Source organism: Lampetra planeri, chromosome 42 (assembly GCF_965212315.1).
Source record: "Lampetra planeri chromosome 42, kcLamPlan1.2.h2, whole genome shotgun sequence".
Lineage (NCBI taxonomy): Eukaryota > Metazoa > Chordata > Hyperoartia > Petromyzontiformes > Petromyzontidae > Lampetra > Lampetra planeri.
The window spans coordinates 7,385,027-7,397,058 of record NC_136148.1 but is presented as its reverse complement, the minus strand read 5'-3'; positions in this window follow the sequence as shown (position 1 = coordinate 7,397,058).

The following is a 12,032-nucleotide window of genomic DNA, read 5'->3' as shown; positions in this document are numbered from 1 at the left end:
ATGAACAAGGGAGCACCTTCTCTGTGTACGGCCATAACCACGCCCCTTGTGTTTGTTACCCATTCGTGCCAATTCACCTTTACAAATACACCTCTACATCACCCCCCCCCCCCCCTGTACAGCCCGCAGCCGTCCCCGGCTGCAACAAAGTCCCAACAAGATGCCTCCCCCCCCCGAATTCGCGTATGTCTCGCATAACTGTAACAACAACAACAAGAACCAGCAACCAACAGAGGAAAAAAAAAACCGACGCACCCCCCCCCCGAATAAATACCCCATCCCACAAACACACAACATATATACAAGCGCCCAGGACGTCCCCCCGCAAGGTCCCCACCAGCGGCCGGTCTCACAAAAGTCTGCGTGTTTTGGAGCGCGTTCTTGCAGCGGGGCCGTCACAAGGTGCAGCCCCGGTCGGACCATTGGTGGGTGTCAACAGTTCGGGTGCGGGAGCGTCCGGTATGTCCAATGAGCGACCCCCGACCCCCCTGGGTGGGGTCGCAGGACATGGGTGCGTCAATACCGGTGCACCTGGAGGTGGAACAGTCGGTGACAAGTCAGTCGAAAGCAGCGAATTCGGGGAGTCGGTGGACCCCTCACACGTTTGGCCACGCGTGTGTGTGTGAGGAACATGGGGCGCAATGAATGGCTTCAACCTGGAGGGGTGCACATACCACCGATGCTTACCCCATCGGACGCGCACACATTGTGGCCGCAAGACCTGTATGACCTCCACTGGCCCCTGCCACGGCCGTACCAGCTTAGACGAGGTTGCCAGTGGCACCTGGGGACAGTGCAACCACGCCTTGTCCCCCGGTTTCCATTGGAGCACATGCGCCCGACCCAGCCTAAGCCTCTCATTCGCCCTCTGGCGGAGTTCCGAATTCTGTATGGCCACCTCCCGCGCCTCTGTCAATTTATCAATGTTAAATTTGACGTGGTCGGACAATTTAGAGTTTGCATGTGGCGTTGAGAGCTTTAGCTGAGTTGCAACAGGCGGGTTAGCCTCGCGGCCATACATGAGGAAGAAAGGCGAAAATCCGGTGGCCGCATGAGGAGCCATTCTGTAGGCTGCCAAAACCCCAGCAATGTGAAGGTCCCAATCGGTCTGGGATTCAAAAACCTGTTGGGACAGCATGGACGTGATAGTCCGATGCAGCCGCTCCACCATCCCGTCAGTTTGCGGGTGATATGGGGAGGTTGGAATTTTTTCCGTACCCAGGAGGTCGCACACTTCGCGGAGGAGTTTCCCTGAAATTTTTTTACCTTGGTCAGTCAGCAGCCGCTCCGGAGCACCCTTGTCGAGGACGTAGCCCTGGACAAAGGCCTCCGCGATGGCTGTTGCCGACTGGTTAGCTAGGGGCCAGGCCATAGGCCATCTCGTGAAATATTCAACCCCTGTCAATAAGTACCTATTTCCCCTAGGTGTAGCGGGAAATGGCCCGAGAATATCCAGTGCAACGAGCTCGTTAATCCGGGAAACCTTTATGGACTGCAGCGGAGGGTTGGACCCCCTCGCCGGTGGTTTCCGCTGCGCGCATTGCGTGCACGACCCCAAGAGATCGCCCACGTCCCTTGCCATGCCCGGCCAGGAAAAATCGAGTTGGAGCATGGCAAGGGTCTTGTGAGTCCACAGGTGAAGGAGCCGCTCATGCGCAGCCCACACCACTCTACCCCTCAATGCGGAAGGCACCACCAGCCGGTGGCGGTGGGATCTCCCGTCCCAGTGCATTAAAAGCCCCTGGAACAACCCCCATGAGTCAACTCTTTCCGCCCCCTGACCAGCCCCCCCGATGCGATGGTGCAAAGCGAGGAGGGAGGTGTCCTCCATTTGGAGGCGTCCTCACTCCGCCACGGACAACCCCAGCAAGGAATCCCTCCCTTCTTGCTCGATAGGACCCGAAGTCGAAGGCGCATCGGCGGCGGCTGCAAGGACCGAATCAGCGATCACATTCGGAGGTCTACAACGCCCCGAACCCAAAAGGCAAGCGCACTCGGAGGTGGGCGGCAACCCCGACAGAGCGTCAGCGTTCGTGTGGTGGATGCCCTTACGATATGTGGTGACAAAATCGAAATCTTAGAGAATCTCCAACCATCGAGACAACTGTCCCGATGGTTGTTGAATCCGCAAGGCGTACTGCAGTGCCGCATGATCTGTACGGACGGTGAAACGATGACCGTACAGATATGGGCAGTACTGCTGAATGAAATAAACGATCGCCAACAGTTCACGACGGGTAACGCAGTACCGTTGTTCCGCCGGAGACAACACCCGACTCCCGTAAGCCACCACATGCTCTACGCCCCCAATGAGCTGCGAAAGCACACCCCCAATGCCCGTGTTGCTTGCGTCCGTATCGAGCAAGAAGGGTTGTGAAAAATCTGGGTAACTCAATGGCGGAGCCCCCACCAGGGCATCCCGGAGGGAGCGAAAAGCAGCCTCCTCCTCCGGTCCCCAATGAAACTTGACTCCCTTGGACGTCAAGGCATGCAAGGGTTTCGCAATTGTAGCAAAGTCAGCTACAAACCGTCGGTAATACGACGCGAACCCAATGAAACTCCTGACCTCTCCCACCGAGGTGGGAGTCGGCCAGGAGCTGACACATTTCGTTTTGGCGGGATCCGTGGCAATCCCCGAGCGTCCGACAATGTGACCCAAATACTGCACCGATTCGCGGAGCAAATGACACTTCTGCGGTTTGAATTTTAAATTGGCAGCCCGCATTTTGAGGAAAACAGCACGCAACCTCTGGAGGTGGTCATGGAATGTTTTACTAAAGACGATGACATCGTCTAAGTAAATTAAACACGAATCCCATTGCAACCCTGCCAAGACCAATTCTATTAACCGCTGAAAAGTTGCCGGCGCAGAATGTAGCCCCATCGGCAAGCAGTTAAATTGAAAAAGGCCGTGCGGCGTACGGAAAGCAGTCTTAGGTTGAGATTCCTCGTCCAGAGGGAGCTGCCAGAATCCAGAAAGCAAATCCAACGTGGAAAATAACCGCGCCCCCGCTAGGGCATCAAGCGATTCATCCATCCGAGGAAGCGGGTATGCGTCGGCTACGGAAATTTTGTTCAAGCGACGAAAATCGACACAAAACCGCAGCGAGCCATCGTGTTTCTTTACCAAAACGATCGGCGCCCCCAAAGGGCTGGTGGAAGGGGATATAATATCTGCGGCTAGCATGTCGTCTACGGCCGATTTGACATGCTCCTTTTCGGCGGGACTCAACCGAAAAGGATTTTGGCGGATTGGCGCGCTGTCACCTGTGTCAATATGGTGTCGCAGCAATTTAGTACAACCAATACCAAATTTGTGTTGACTAAAAACGTCGTAAAACTCGCGCAGGAGAACTCGAAGGCTCTCACGCTGTGAGTCGGACAGGTCCACTGATCCCGCGCAAAGCGCATCCAGCCATCCTTCATCACGGTCCAAATGCGGTCGCGACGGAGGATCGGTGCTCACTTGACCCACAACCGGTTCCTCACAGGGCGCCGGCGTTGCATGCGCAAGCACGGTCTCTTGAGGAATGACGGCCGTTCACGATCCCACATTAAGGACTGCAATGAAGGGGTCCCCGTTCCCTTTCACCATGGTCTGAGCTGCTATCAAATCAGGTCCATTGACCCCGGCTCTAGATGGTCCCAACAGGACCCCCCGATCTGCAACTCCCTTGGCAAACGGCCGACGCAACCTAAGAGGCACAAGCATCTGAGCTCCCGGTGGCACGCGTACAGTCCTCGCCACGAGCGCCTGCACCGTCGCAAATGCCCGACGCTCAGTAGCGGGGGAGGACAAAAACATTATACGTCGGCCTGACGGGAGTTCGATGCAACCCTGGTCGATCAATATACGGATAGGCATTTTAGCCAAGAAGTCCGTCCCCAACAGGCACGGAACCGCCAGCGAGGAGCAAAGGACGGCTTTGAACGGGAAGGATGTTATAAATCAAATCAGATATAATAGTCGCCGATGCCCCCGTGTCAATTAAAACCCGCACCTCAACCCCATCAATGTGACCGTACACGACCGACGACCCCGCCGACGCGGCAACAACACGATGGGCGAGCTCCGACCACTGCCCTGGTTGGAGCGGCCGCCGCATGTCGGAACACACCGACGCAACACCTGGTGATTTGCGACCCCTGTTTGTTTCAGTGAGTGAGTGAGTGACAGGTGTGTGCATAGGCCAAACATGTGAGGTGCCACGACTCGCCGTATTCTGCTGCTGAAGCTTGGGTAGAGGCGGCGCGGCGTCCGGACGAGGCGTCGCTCCGCGCCGTCGAGGAGCCCGGCATCCTGAAGCCACGTGGCCCTGAAGGCCACAGTTGTAGCAGCGTGTGAGCGCCCTAGACGGCCTGGGCTGCTCCTGGCGGCTCGGTCCGTTCTGAGCCTGTGGTCCCGCAGATCTCCACTCCCCCGGCCGCTCCACCGCGCAGACCTCCTCCGATGGGAGGGTGGTAGCCGCCATGGCATGGCCGGCCACCCCCTTGCTGGCCTTGCGACGCATGGACCGCAAGCTCGCGTGGATGTGGCGCGCAACCAGCAAGGAACACATCTCTGTGTCGTCTTGTGCCAAGACGGCAACGTCCAACTCGTCCACCAGCAGCAACAGCTTTTCCGCCACCATGGCGTCCACTCCTTCCTCGTCCATCCGCGGAAAAGCTGCCTTCGCCAGGGCCAGGAGAGCCGTTCGGAAAGCCAGAGGCGATTCCTTGGTGCCCCGATGGCGATTGTGGAACAACTGCCTGCAGTCCGAAGGTGGGCCGAAGACAGCAGACAGAAGCTGCAGCGCCAACTGCAGCGTGGCGCGCTTTTCCTTTGGCGCCGAGGTGAGGGTAGCCAGGGCGTCATTGTCGAGCATCGCCGGCAGCGCGCGTAGTGCTTCGTCATCCGTCCAATTCGCCATCTCCTGATGAGCGAGGAACCGTCTTCTGAAGCCACCCCAGTCCCCGTCCTCACCCACAAACTCTTTGAGAGGCGGTAGTCGCTGCTGTAATGCGACGTCCGTGGTCGTGGATCGCGCCCCGTCGTTCCCGGCTCTCGGTACAGTGTGGGCAGGCAGAGTGTATGGCATCGCCGGTCGCTCCGTTGGCGACGCGCTGGCCGGTGTTGATGACGTTGCGGCTTCTGCTTGGCACTCGGCGGTCACCTGACGCAGGCCGGCCCCACCCTCTGCTCCCACTGTAGCGATGGCGGGAAATTTGAACCGCGAGCCGCGTCGAGGTGGCGGGAAGCGGCGCTGCGTGTCGGCCGCCGTCGCCCGTGCAGCTTCTCCAGTCCCCAGCCGCGTGATCTCCTCCAACGTGGCGGCCGCAGCGTAGAGCAGCTCCACCAGGCGGGAGTGAGCCAGCCGAAGTCCCTCGGCCGACGTTCCCCACCCTTCCTATCGTTGCGGCGCAGGTGTACTCGGCCCCGGCTGCTCGGATCCGACTCCGGCCATCTCTGGTGCCAAGTCGGCCGAGGTGTCCTCCATCTCCGGCTCCCTGGTACGAGTCGTCCCTCGCGTGTCCATCGTTGAACTATCACTTCTGACACCAGATGTAGTAAGTTGCAGGAGGCTCGGACGACGTCGTTGGAGGCACACGTATTTATTAACACCAACGTATTTACAGAGCCGGGGATACACAACACTTGAAGGGGTATCGGCCCCTTCACCCGTCTAACAGGGAGACCCAACGTCTATCCCGGCTAGCCTGCTCCCAGGTCCTCCACTACAGAGCTAAGGGAGGCTATAAATCCCAGCCCTGGTCAAGCTGGGATTCCCGGCACCCTGAGTCTCCAGACCGGCTCTTATAAGAACATCAGTCTGGGCTCTTGGGGCCACGCCACCGGCTTTCCCTGGTCGGCCCTGACAAGGACAGCGAGCCAGGGGAGTTCCGGGGCCTACTCTAGCTGGTCTTCAATCTTCGCTGGTTAAAGCTAATACTCGACCTCGAGCCCTCCGGCTCACCACCTTTTATAGCAATCGCCCCCCCCCCGGGGGGGGGGGGCGTGGGGGATGCAGGTGCGGACGTCGGTGTGAGCACCTTCTCTGTGTACGGCCATAACTACGCCCCTTGTGTTTGTTACCCATTCGTGCCAATACACCTTTGCAAATACACCTCTACACTACTATAACGAGTCAAGAATGTCTGTGTCCCGCATGTGACGTCACTCCACGTCGGCCAGCCCCCCTCATTAATAATCATGAACAGGTGACGTGCTCCACATGGACTCCCGCCCTTCATTAATAATAATTAGTGGGTGACGTCACTCCACATGGGGGGGCAAGGCGCCTCCCCCCCCCCCTCCTCGGCGTCAACTTACAACTCTCACTACAAAGGCAGAACCCTCACGTCACGTGATCTCCATAACGCTATTGAGACATAAAAGTAAAAAGGACGTCATGATGAACAAGGGATTATAACCTTTAAATGAAATAAGTCTGTGTCACTGTGGCCTTCAAATTGCACACGAATTAATGCAATGAATATCACGTCATGGTCTGATTTTTGCTTGCAAGTTTCGGATTTACTAAAATACACCAATCACTGGACGGGCAAAAGGCTAGGTCACAACATATTTTTACAGATAACGAATTTCAGTAATGAAAATACTTCACTTTTACCCAGGAACTCCACACTAGAGTTCTAATATTTGTATTGCCGTCTGACCGTCGTGGAAGAATATAGAGCTAGGGGTCGACAACCTGCGGTTCTGGAGTTCCTTGCGGCTCTTTAAGGACTGCTTCATGACGTTATTCACATGCATTGTGGCTCTTGAAATGTTGAGGGTTTTTTTCCCAATACGAAAATAACGGTTCTTCTTGGTAATTTGGTTGCCGACACTGCTCTAAACCTTCTTAACAGGTTCAGGATTTGAAAATGGTTGCCAGTTTCTCTAGTCCCCTTGGCGCTTACATTTGTAGAGAGCTTCTCTTTTCCCACCGAAATGATAAATTCCCCCAGGCGTGCATCGCGAAGTACCCTGACGTCACTACAACAGGTCTACACATAATGCAATGCACCACTGACAATACGTTTAGTTTTAATACAAATGAGTTTAGTTAGCCACACTATTTCGATCATTGAAGGCTTTGTCTGTTACTCAATAGGTACATAAAACGTCACCTGTTATTTAGGCCACACACAGTGCTATCGACAAACGTGGTGTGCTTTGTTACCGATGCGGCACTACCTACATAATCTTTACTTTCCTAAGCCATTTGGACGATGTCCTTAACCTGGGCACGTTCCCTGATCTGCGTGTTGCAACGTTAACACGTAATGTACCGTGTGCGTATGAATGCCGGCTCAAGTGCACATTTCGACAAACTTAACCACTACTGACTCATTGGAGCTATGAAGACCGACGCATGCATCCAAATCAACAATGATGGCGACTGCGCATACATTGACGTTGATCAATTCTAATAGGTACATTCTCATGCGTTCATAAAAAATCCCATTTATATTTCCATGAAATGAAAAAAAACATCTACTTTTAAAATGTGTTGAGTTGGGATTTCATGTGCGTTGCTTCCTGCGCATAAAGTGCCCCGAGATGCTCCGGTGCAAAAGTCCGGTCGATCAAATACAACTCGCTATTATTTTTACGACTGCTACTACTACCGTAAGGCGGTCATGTGGATTGATGAGATATTGCGCACTGATTTACTTCAATCACCTCGCTCAGCGGCGGTCAGTCACTTATCGCTCTTTTATCGCTATGACCATGTTTATTAAATTTGACGCACTCACACAAAGCAGCATTGGTGCCGTGGAACGACTTAAAATAGTAACTTGCATGCAGCCTTTTGGCAATCCGCTGCTGGGTGAAGTCCTCGCACGACGTCGGTTGTTTGACCATACTTCATGTTGACTATTGCAGGTTGGTGAAGAGGCGTCTTGATGTCCCAACAATCTGTTACCGAGTCCCAACAATCGGCTTCACTCTTTGTGCGTTGACATGCACATTTGTTCGGTGAAATCGCTTGATTTTTAAACCAATCTTACTGCCTTCCCAACCCAGATTCTTCATGTATCACAACGGCATTAGTTTGCAGACCTGGGCTGCTGGAATCACCCTCTTGCGCATCGTTGCACAGTGAAACGAGGCCCTTTTAGCGGCCAAATTGGTTTTCCTGAGCAACCCTGCGCTAGAAGTGTGGTCTCCATCGCGGTAGGACCAGTGGTCTGAGTTGGTGAGGGTGGGGGCGGGCGTCCATACACACGGGTTGAACACCACAGTCCGAAAAGTGTTGGAGTTAGATTCGTTCGAGTGATAAAATGACCAAGGGCTTTTTAAATATTTGTAATTTTAATGAACTTTCAAGCCACACACAAAAACACGAGAAATAAGACTCAACAACATTAACATTATTGCATTTTCGAAAAGAACGTATTATCCCACGTACAAAGTTACTCTTGCATATTTTTTGCTTATTTGAAGTTAATTGTGTACTGCGACGCATACTTTTATTTTAAACGCACATCTCGGGTTTTAAAACGGGTTTCCCAGCGGATAAAAATTCTTAGTCAATATGAAAAATCAACATCCCCCGCCCCTCACATACCACCCTTCCCCTCCCGCCCCTCGACAATTCACGATCCTGACGAGGTTTAACTTCGCCCCCAAAGGCGACTCCAGTAAGGAGGCGGTATAGTACAACGAATAGGCTGCAGATGCGCTATCTGCGTGGTACAGTGTTCGACTACTCTCCTCTTGCATGTGTAGATTTTCTCCGGGCATTCCGGTTTCTTCCCACGTGCAAAATAAATAGAAAATGCAAGACATTAATAGCAATTCGTCAGACATATCCCAAATGCAGGACCCTCCTGGCAATTGATCTTGAGACTCAGGGAGGCGTTTCTGAGGAGACAAAGGAACTGGAATTACCGTATTCTCTGGATCATGCCACACTCCCCCCCTGTATATCCAAACATAATTTTGGGGTGCGTATTATGGTTCGGTAGATGTGTTCGTGCGTGGTGACCAGATTTGTCTTACTTTATTGACAGGGGACACAAGTTTGTATGTATGCTGAACTTTTTGCACCGTACGTAGCCAACCCTACTAATCGGAGGTGCGGGGGAAGGACAACGATACACAAAAAGCAGTTATAAAGAAATGAGTTTTCAATCTAGATTTAAACGGATAAAAGTTTGGGGGGAGCTTCTTCAAATCTTGAGAATACGGTAATATTGCAGTACAACTCCTCTTGTCTGCAGTGGTGTGTGGCTACACACGTGGTGTGTGCCCGGGAAACTGCAAGATATTTGGACACTGCATCAGAACTGCAGGTGGAGAGGAGGCAGGTGCCCTGCGTCACAAACCCGTCGACCAGAGTTTCATTTCCGGACATGGCTAACACCAGTGGTGACACCTGGTCCGGTCCTCCAAGCTGCGGTGACTCCCACCGTCACCAACGGTGGGAGCTGTGGTGAAGTATGATCAAACTCCTGTCACCGGCAATGGCGACGGGAGGCCTTCATCCAGCAGTCGATTGACATCTGGGCCGTACGTAATTATGATTAAGACTGAGCAAAAACATTTTTTTCAATCAAAAAATTGTCTCGTCACTTCGCTTCCGGCTGTTTTAAGCAGTCTGGATGCAATATGTGGATGTGCCCCCCTAACTCTCAGCCATCGTGTTTGAGACGGCAGCCAACAATAACGAGTTACAATTGCCACATTACCGTAAGCAGATTAGTAATCTAAAATTATTCATTATGTTGTATGAAATCATATTACAAATCGGGTCAGGGTGATCCGATGACATTTGATTCGTGAATCTGAAATGATCCACAATCATAGGCGGAGTTTGACTTCTATATTTGGGCGGGGCCTTGTTCGCTTTGTCCCTCACATTAGGAATCTCGGGTGCATATAGTGAAATTTTTTTTATCATCATTGTAAACTACTGAAAATAAACGAATAAAATGTTTAGTTTGGGTGGGGCGTTGCCCCCCCCCCGCAAACTCCGCCCATGTCCAAAATTGTATAAATTACTGTATATAGAGAAGTCAAAGGGCAGTCTCTCCCTGCTCAATGAATCGATGGGATTGGTATCACTCATCATCTGCTGCTCTGACCCAGTGTTGGATATTGCACATTCTCATGGCAAGTGCCAGTCTGTCCATAGGATGACCACTGCTGATTGACTTTCCACAAACCCTTTAGGGATCATGGGTTTTATAAACCCTTTAAAGATGATGATGAACTGAGCCAACCCCTCCCCCCACCCCCGAGTGAGATTTTAACTCGTAACCTATCCGATTGCGGGTTGAGCTCTCTAACCACAGCCCTGCGCTATATTTACCACACACTAAATGTTATCCAGCACTTGTGCACTGGAAGCAGAGATTCTCTATCAAATGAAGCAGCAGTGGTGGAGGTGGCCTATTGGGGGTCTAAAGCAGAATTTATTTCTAGAGCCCCCCTTTCGGAATTATAGACTCCTGGTGAGATGACAGAAGAGCTATGGAAATGCAGGCTTTGGAATGGGAATGTAGTGAGCTAGCAGAGTGATGCAAAACAGGATAGCAATGATTTCGTGATATAATTTCCAATCATATTTTATTCTAATGGAATTGATATTTATAGAGCGCCTTCACTCAAGGCGCTTGATACAAAAACGGTGACAAAAAAGTTATTTAAATGACAGGGGCGTGCTACAAGGATTGAGGAGTGACAGCAAGGTATTTAGGGATCACGAAAGGGGAGGGGTGGGACGGGAAGGAGTGGAGGGACGAGGGGAGGGAAGAGAATGGGCAATATAGAAGGGGTTGAGGCTTTATGTACAAGGGAAGTAGATTCCAGTGGAGAAGTGCAAAAAGGGAAAAGAACCGAAAATGGGACTGGGCACGGAGAGGAGGAGGAGGGACAGCGAGAGAGAGAGAGAGAGACAGAACATTGGGAACGAAGGGGACGAGAGGGGACATACAAGGAGATGAGAGAGGCAATATAAGATGGGGCTAGGCCATGGAAAGATTCGCCGCGACGATACCATGATTGGAGGGCACCTTGTGCTACTTGTGCCCTGATTCTTTTGCTTGGTTTGCTTGAGCCTAGCACGGCCACCGAGGAGCCACAGGCATTGATGTGATTGTGCGGTGTTGTCCGATTCACTTTACTTCACCGCGTCACATTGTCAGAGCAGTTTCACTGAGCTTGGAATCAGTCGGAGATCAAATGTTACGATGCGAGGCCTTGAACTAAAACACTGTGGGGATTTGTAAACGGCTGATATCCAAGCAGTTTTTTTCCCTTTCTATTATCGGGTGTTTTGGTGTCGCAAAACAAAAACTGATTAAATTAAATAGGGAAGGATTTTAATTAGCAGACTCGGGAGTCAAAAGGCGAAGTGTCCCGTGAGCTCTGGCGCGCGACGTGGCAGCGCTCATCTCTGTTGCCTAGCAACGAAGACAAATTAAAATTTGATAATTTGCATATTGCAGGGGCAAATAGCTAAAGCCTGTTGCGTGAGTGATACAGTTGAGCTAGAGTTGTTCAGTTCAAGTAAAGCCATCGATGGGTGACGTTATTCAAGCCACAGACCATTAGCAAATTAATTACATTTGTATTAAATTTTGTCTTCCCCCCCACCCCACCTATCGTGATTGTGCTCTCGGTGTCGTATCACGAGACGTCATTTCGAAGTCTTGCAGAGCAGGGGAACAGTCCCCGCATGAGAGAACGGTAACGCAGGAGGGCTCGCAGAACTGCTTCCCAAATGTCTTGAAGTAACCTCGTTATCCGCAAGAGGCGGGCAGCATATTTTCGTTTGTCAGAGCTGGAATTTAGTCGAATTAAGGCCAAAACTAAATTAGTATGATTTTTTTCAGTGCAGCCATTGATGACTGGTTTGAGAACACCAACCCGCTACATGTGAGAAGCCAGCTAAATCATGGGCGACTGCAACCTGGATTCGAACCCAGGTTCTCTTCAGTGCCGGCACAGCAATCTGATCTCATAGTGACCCGGTCACCTCTCCCTGCTCAAACGAACACTGTGCAGTGCTCAGAGCCAGTGGTGGAAAGCCCACGTT